Below are 7,295 nucleotides of genomic sequence, written 5' to 3' on the forward strand. Positions count from 1 at the left end.
GGCATTGGAACGTAATCCTAGTCTGCCACTTGACTTCTACACTTTCCCCTTTATCGCTCCCTTCACCTTTGTACCTCGCAACGGCAAAGTCGGCAAAGTTCCTGTCTCCTCGCATTTCTGGAATGCGGCCTCACTAACGATCGAAACCGGGCTTCCCGTGTCGACTATGCAGTCCAGTGAAATTCCTTTCACCGAGATCGCAATTACAGGGCTGACGGCCGAAATCCGGTTATCCGTCTGCTCCTCCAGTAATGTTTCCCTAATATCGTCCTGACCAATGTACCTTATCTCGCGGTTATTCGTTATCGGGGGTCGACTAAGGTTGTCTCCCTCGATTGGCACAGGTCATAATGTTTGATTTCCTCCTTGTTCTGGAGCATTCCTCCGTGGATCGGCCGATCTGATTTCTACGTCATCGTTGATATTTTCCCTTCTCTTTCTCCCTGTGGCCTGTTCGCTTCCTTCGCCCCTATTTTGTGGTGAATTCGCACGATTCCCGTGGTTGTTCCTACCTTTATCCCGGTTATCGTGCCCGTCGTGCCGGCCATTGTGTCCCTGGGCTTTGTAGTAGCCATGCTTGTTACCATTTTTCCAATTCGCCTTGTATGGCTGGAAACTGGTATTCGCATGCTCCGCTTCATGTGAGCTTGTACGCTTCCGCGTTTTACTGCGGCCGCGACTCGCTCTCCTATTTCTTCCTACGTCCTCTCCTCCTGCGGTCTGTACCCTTTCCGGTATACATTGTCCCATATCATACTCCAATTCTTGTAGGAGTAATTTAAACGACTCTAAATCGTCCTTACAACGCCCGGCTAATATGATATGGCGAAGCTGCGCTGGAAGCTTCATTATACACAGCCTTATCAATTCGCCCGGACTGTAAGGGTTGTACAAGAATTGGTTATTCTGCAACATGTTTTCAAACAGTCTTGCAGGACTCGCGAAACCGGATTGGCTAAGACTCGGCAGCATCATTATCTGATGTTTCACCCGATCTTGCGCAGCTTCGGACCAATATGCCGAGAGAAATTCACGCTGAAATTCCTTCACCGTTTTACAATTTCTCGCTATGGCTCTCATCCGTACTGCGGGTTCAGCCTCAAGATGCCCGCACATGAACTCGATTTTATACTCATCCGGCCTGCTGGGCGGAAGACAGAATTGGTACTGTTCCAAGAAAGCCCGTGGGTGGATTCCGTTCACAGAATTTCTAAAGACTTCGAACTTCCGTACGGAGAGAAAGTGCTTATAGTCGAAGCCTTCCACTTCCCTCCGGTATGGATCTGAGCACGGTTTTAGGTGTCGTTCCCGACACCTCCCTACATTTCTGCGTTCGCTAGCCTCCTCGTACTCATCCTCGTGTCCAGAATCGCGTCCCTCGCTTTCCCACGCGCCCTTGCGCACATGGTCCTCCCTCTCGTCACCGCGAGTGAGGAGATTTTCCACGTGGGCCATGCGTTCACATATGTCATTGGTAACTATCCGTTGCCGCCTATTCACTTCGCATTGGCCTTCTTGAAATTTCCGCAATGCCTGTATCTCCTCGTTATACCTCGAGTTCAGAATTGCAGCACTCTCGCTTCCCTCTGATATTGTTAAGTCCGCAACCTTCTCCGCGAGTTTTACTAACTCCTCCTTTACTTTCTTTGTCTCCTCGCTATTTAATATCTTAACCGTATCTTTTTTTTCCTCAAGATCCACAATTGCCCTACTGTTTTCGTGAACCTTTTCTTGCGTTGCTTCTACTGCTTTTACTCGCGCTATTACCTTTTTCTTTTCGGTAATGCATCGTTCCCTTAAAGTCTGGAGCCCCTTTTCTAATTTTTCTCCGCGGGTTTTCATTTCGATCCTAACTTTTTTTTGTTCCTTTTCGAGGGCGTTTAGTTTACTGCCAACCACTTCGAATTTCTCATTGACGTCCTTTCGAACCCCTTCGATTTCGGACATCATGCCCTCGAATTTCGCTTCCTGCCTTTTATTATATTCTTCTAATCTGGAATTTACTCCGCTTAAGATCGTTTTCGCGTTCTTTTCCATTATTTTGACCAATTCGGTCATCCACGTGTTACTATTTGTGTCTGCATTGGTCGGCGCATTTTGGCTACTCGTTGCATTCTCTAATTCATCTGCGTTTGCGCTCGGGTCCGAAATCCCGCTATTTGGTGTGGAATTGGCCTGCTCATTTTCCAAGTTCAACATTGCCGTAGCGCCGCTGAAATCTTGGTAATTCCCGTTGCCTGCCTCGTCTCTCCCGGCCGGTTTTCCCTAGCACCGCTCCTCGAGCGAGCACGTGTCTCCATTCTGGACACTAGGCTTAAGTTTCCGGCTAAGTGCCTAAATAACGGCTACGCTCGCGGAAAACAGACTTCCTACTTTCGCTGCACGAATCGCGACGAATTCTCGTAGCTTAACGTAAGTTAATTTCACACGCAACCTAACACATTTATTTAGTCACACGCAACCTAACACATTTATTTAGTCACACGCAACCTAACACATTTATTTAGTCACACGCAACCTAACACATTTATTTAGTCACACGCAACCTAACACATTTATTTAGTCACACGCAACCTAACACATTTATTTAGTCACACGCAACCTAACACATTTGAAATTCCCCCGAAATACATGGATAAATACACACAAGAAAATTGCCCCCAAAATCACACAAATAAAATCACAAGCAACGCAGTATATTCAACACCGTATTCTCAACGCTGGTTCTATTCACAAATAGGAATTGTGAATCCTGTGGAAATTTAATTTTGTTAGCACATCCTATCAATCTCCCAGCATCACAAAGGATTCCTAAACTGAACGAGATCCTAGGCTAAAGGGTCGCCATTATGCATGATACTTGCTCTCCGCAAAGCCTTGGCAGGCATCCTCAATTTGAAATTGGCACCTGTCTTTTGTGGAAGACGCCTACGACCGTTCGTGTGAGCAAACATCACCACAAAAATTTCTGCTTATTGATTAACTTTAAGTTGAAAGTTTGAATCACTTAATTGGAATGGTAACGGAAACACGGTGTTGCTGTGAGAAACAAAGTTACAAATTTTCTATAAGAACAACATTTATTTCCTAAAATTCATGAAAATACTTCTTAGTCACTCATTTAGTACAGTTATGGAATGCTGGCTCTTCATCCGTAATACAAAACCGAAATAGCAATTTTATCCAACCTGAGTATCTCTCCTAATTAAGATGACTGTAGGAGCTATCGCGCAGAGCGTCCGTACTTACCAGAGTCTCGCCAGGGAATGCCCAACCGTCCCCTCGTCCGGGGTCCACACACGGTGGCCGGAAGGGCTCAGAGAGTCTGCACAGCGGCTATTTGCCAACCTAACGGGGCCTGCTAACGCGCGGGGAACTCGTGTCTCTCTGGTCCAGTGCAGTCGCACTCTACTTGATATAATGGTTGGCTAAACTGCATCCCCAGATTCACACAACCCCCAGCAGATAGCCCACGCATACGTCCCGCATTCACATTTACAGACTCTGATGTAACATAATTTCGAATAATAAATCTTATATTGCACGTCCCTGAGTGTTGGAAGGGCATCCAGGTGTGTTCTGAGAATAAAACTACTGCGTGAAGCCATGTAGTGGCTCACATGGAGCCGTTACAACATGACGTCATTAGTGATACACAATGTTTTCTATTGGAAATGATCCTTTTTGTAAACAACACAGCATTCTCAGAACAACTTTATTTTTTAAATACATTGTGTAATTACTGTGTTACAAAATCTGCACGGGAACAGGCGGAGAATAGTTACAATGTACAGCTGATGACAAGAAAATTGATTGTTTCAAATACATAACAGCTGTTGAGTTACCTTCATAAGTTAATAACAACTACTTCAGCCTTTAGTGAACATATTTGGATGAGAGACCCATTTTTGCTTCAGAGCAACAACATTGTATCCCACCATTCTTCACTGAAGTCTGTGAACTATTTGTGCTTACTCAAGCCAAGTTTAACACAGTAAGATTATCAGGAAACTATAGAACCTAGCTGTTGTGTTTCCCATGTTTCTCAACATTAGTATTATCCACACCAGCCCATTTGAAAACACCTCGACCTCTCCTTCAGTTTATCTGTATATACTTTATGACTTCCAGATGTTAATTTTGAATAACTGTATTAAACGGGCTTTGATTTTCCCTATACAATCAATAGTGATTTGTGTAATGTCCCATTAATGCTTTATTTCAAAATAGTAACTGAGTAACTGTAGAAGGGCATTAGCTGTTTTAATAAGAAATTGTATCCTCCTAAGATACATATTTGTAAAGTAATTCTCATGATAGATTATCAACATTTGGAATGTGTTTTTTTGTCTGGTTTATCAGAATTAGCTTCTTGAGTCCATTTCTTCACCTTGATAACTTGTTCCACAACCTGCCATGCTCTTTGACAGATTTACAGAAGTGTATGAATTAATTAGTACTTGAGTCTTTGTCAGTTTAAAACTGAAAGGATGGGTGTTTCAGCTTCAAGGGAGGCTGTAAGCACCATACTTACCTTCAATTGTTACAGATCATATATGAAAGAAAAGAAGCAGCAGAAGTGGAGGAACAAACAGTGATCAATAATTCAGTAAATGTACTATACTTCCTGTAAAACACCCATTACTACTGTAGTGAATTAAGCATTCTAAAATTTAATTACGACAGAGAGCTAGCCCATAAATAACACACCTCAGAATTTCCGGCCAAATTAAACTCCGTGACGCCCGTGTTGTCGCTGGTTGTTGCAGTCTCTGAAAAGATTTCTTCTTTTTCCGTATCCGGATGCACCAGTTATATCTTCCCTTCCCAGTAATTAGCAACGTAGGTTGCTTTGTCATTGACTTTCAAAATATCGTCTTTAGTGCACGTTATAGACATATCTGGGCAAATCAATAGGCGGTCCAAGTCCCTGTATGACTTCTTATTCACACCTGTAGCCCCATTTAAATAGGTTTGATTTTCACCCAGTTACTCCAGTGTGCAGCCGGTTTAATGACCTCCAAGTTGTAAAAGGTACTTGAAATCCTGCAGATCCCTGCTCGAGTAGTTCCATTGTGAAGTGTGGCACCATTTCTTCCCAAAAAGATAGCCGCCCTGCGACGGGCTTGGTGGCGAGCTCTTCAGTAGTTTCAATGAAACTCCTGTGGGATTTCAGCCGGACGCATTGTTTTCGCTGCCTATGCATCGGTTGTCGAGGATCATTATTTTGTTTTGATCTTTCGATCTCGGCAGCTACTTGTCTGCGGATAGTGGGTGGTGCTATGCCTATGATGGGATAAACTTTGTCTTTGGGAGTTGGTTTGAGGCATCCTGTGGCAATACGTACAGTTTAGTTTACGGCGACGTCAACTTGCTTAGTGTGAGCAGAGTTCCTCCAAACTGGCGCCTCAAATTCCGCTGCTGAGATACTCAGCACCAGACCCGTGGTGCACAAAGCATGTGGTTGAGCTCCCCACGATGAACCTGTTAGCTTCCGCAGTATGTTGTTCCTGGCACAGACCTTTTTTTTAGTGTTGTGACAGTGCTGGTTAAAAGTAAGACCTCTGTCCAATGTTACTCTCAGGTATTTTGGGCTGTTTGTATGCTTCAGCACTTCCCCTTGCCATCACCAATGGCAGAGGGTAACAGTTCAGCGTTCATAGAAAACTCTTTATTGAATAAACATAATAATATTCAAATGGTCAAAATATTGTGTAATAACACACAAATACCATCTGTGCAGCAAATGTAAATAGCAAAATTTTTACTGACATTCAGTTTTCAGAGAAATCGTAAGTGTGAGCAAATCATGCCGATTTAAGGCTGTAGGTGAAGTGCTTTGTTGAGACTCATTGTGTAGTAAGCGATGTACAGAATGGGATGGAGTTGATGAACTAGAGTAGGGTGGACTGGAGGATTGGTTACTGTACGGGGCAAGTCGTGGTATGATGGCCGAACTGTGTTGGACTGTGGAGTTCTCACAGGAATGTTCAGCAACGAGGCTTCATTTCTGTAACCACACGGAAAATGTCATTTTGCTCTTTGCTCCAAGCAAAGAATATTCTCCGACATCGTATGAATAAAGCCAAAGAAGTTTCTCACAAGCGGAGAACATTCTCTGTTTTTTGTGAGTGAGCTCCATAGTTTTTAGTGAAAATGGCGAAATTTGTTTCTTGAAAAGCAAAAAAAAAGATATAGGTAGTACGCAGGAACACAGAAGAAAGGAACTGTACAAGTTTGTATAGATTTAACAGTCAAAACATTAATTGGCTGGCGAATCACTTTCTCCCGGAAAATCACGAAAGAGGCGACGCCCTTTCCAATGAATGCAAAATTAAAATATTTTTGCGCTATTTATCGGATCCAGGTTTTCAGATACGTGTAGTAGAAGATTTGGGAGTACACCAGACTACAGTATCACTAACATTTTCGTACGTTCTGCAACAGGTCAACAGGAAAGCACCGTTGTGGATCAGATTTCCGAGAAATATTAACGAACTACAGACTTCACTCCTAAGGAAAGGGTGATAATCGAACGGTGCTTCGGACAGGTGAAAAGGCGTTTCCTAATTCTGCGAAATAAAATAAGGCTTGCCCAAACAAAAATCCCCAGTGTGATAATAGCCTGTTTTGTTCTGCACAACGTAGCAAAGCATGTATGGGATGAGGATTTTGAGGCACATAGTGATGACAACAATCTTCCAGTACTGGGAGAAGAGGAAGCAGCAAACGTACGTGTACGTGGAACAAATAGAAGACGGGACATTGTAAATGTAATACAACTGTAATGTACGGGAGTCTGTCCAAACATTGAATAATTAAACCCAATTTGTATATTTTTTGTAATTACAATAATTATTCCCTCATGAAAATGAAGCACAGTGCTCTGATGTTACATAATAAAATGCTGTTTAGTGGTTTTTTTTTTCATTCTCTATCATCGATTTTACTTTCAACAAAAATTGTTTAACATGTAACTATTCAAACTGGAACAGGATTATGAGATACTACTGTAAATAACTTTGGACACAACAGGTTAACATAAAGTGCTGGGACCTTAATGTAATTTCTGTACTATGACTGAAGCAGATTTATGGCACAAGTTTTTATTTTACTTTACCAAAAATGTTCCAAGGGTGTTGTGAAGGTATTTGCCATGTGCTACAGTGAATAAGTGCACAAATGTCTAACCTGCAGTATTTAAAATAGAAACAAGTTACTGTTTTTGCTTTACTGTACCAAAAATTAGTGCGGAAGGTATTTGCCAGATGCTACAGTAAAACAAGTTACTCTTT

At 42.5% G+C, this 7,295-nt stretch overlaps 1 protein-coding gene across 3 annotated transcripts in view; it reads left to right on the forward strand.

The window, feature by feature from the left end:
* LOC126293682 (uncharacterized) overlaps positions 1-7,295 on the forward strand; it is a 110,541-nt gene that overhangs the window by 99,223 nt on the left and 4,023 nt on the right. The gene's annotated exons all lie outside the window — the stretch shown is intronic.

The sequence above is a fragment of the Schistocerca gregaria genome, chromosome 10, assembly GCF_023897955.1.
Source record: "Schistocerca gregaria isolate iqSchGreg1 chromosome 10, iqSchGreg1.2, whole genome shotgun sequence".
NCBI classification, from domain to species: domain Eukaryota; kingdom Metazoa; phylum Arthropoda; class Insecta; order Orthoptera; family Acrididae; genus Schistocerca; species Schistocerca gregaria.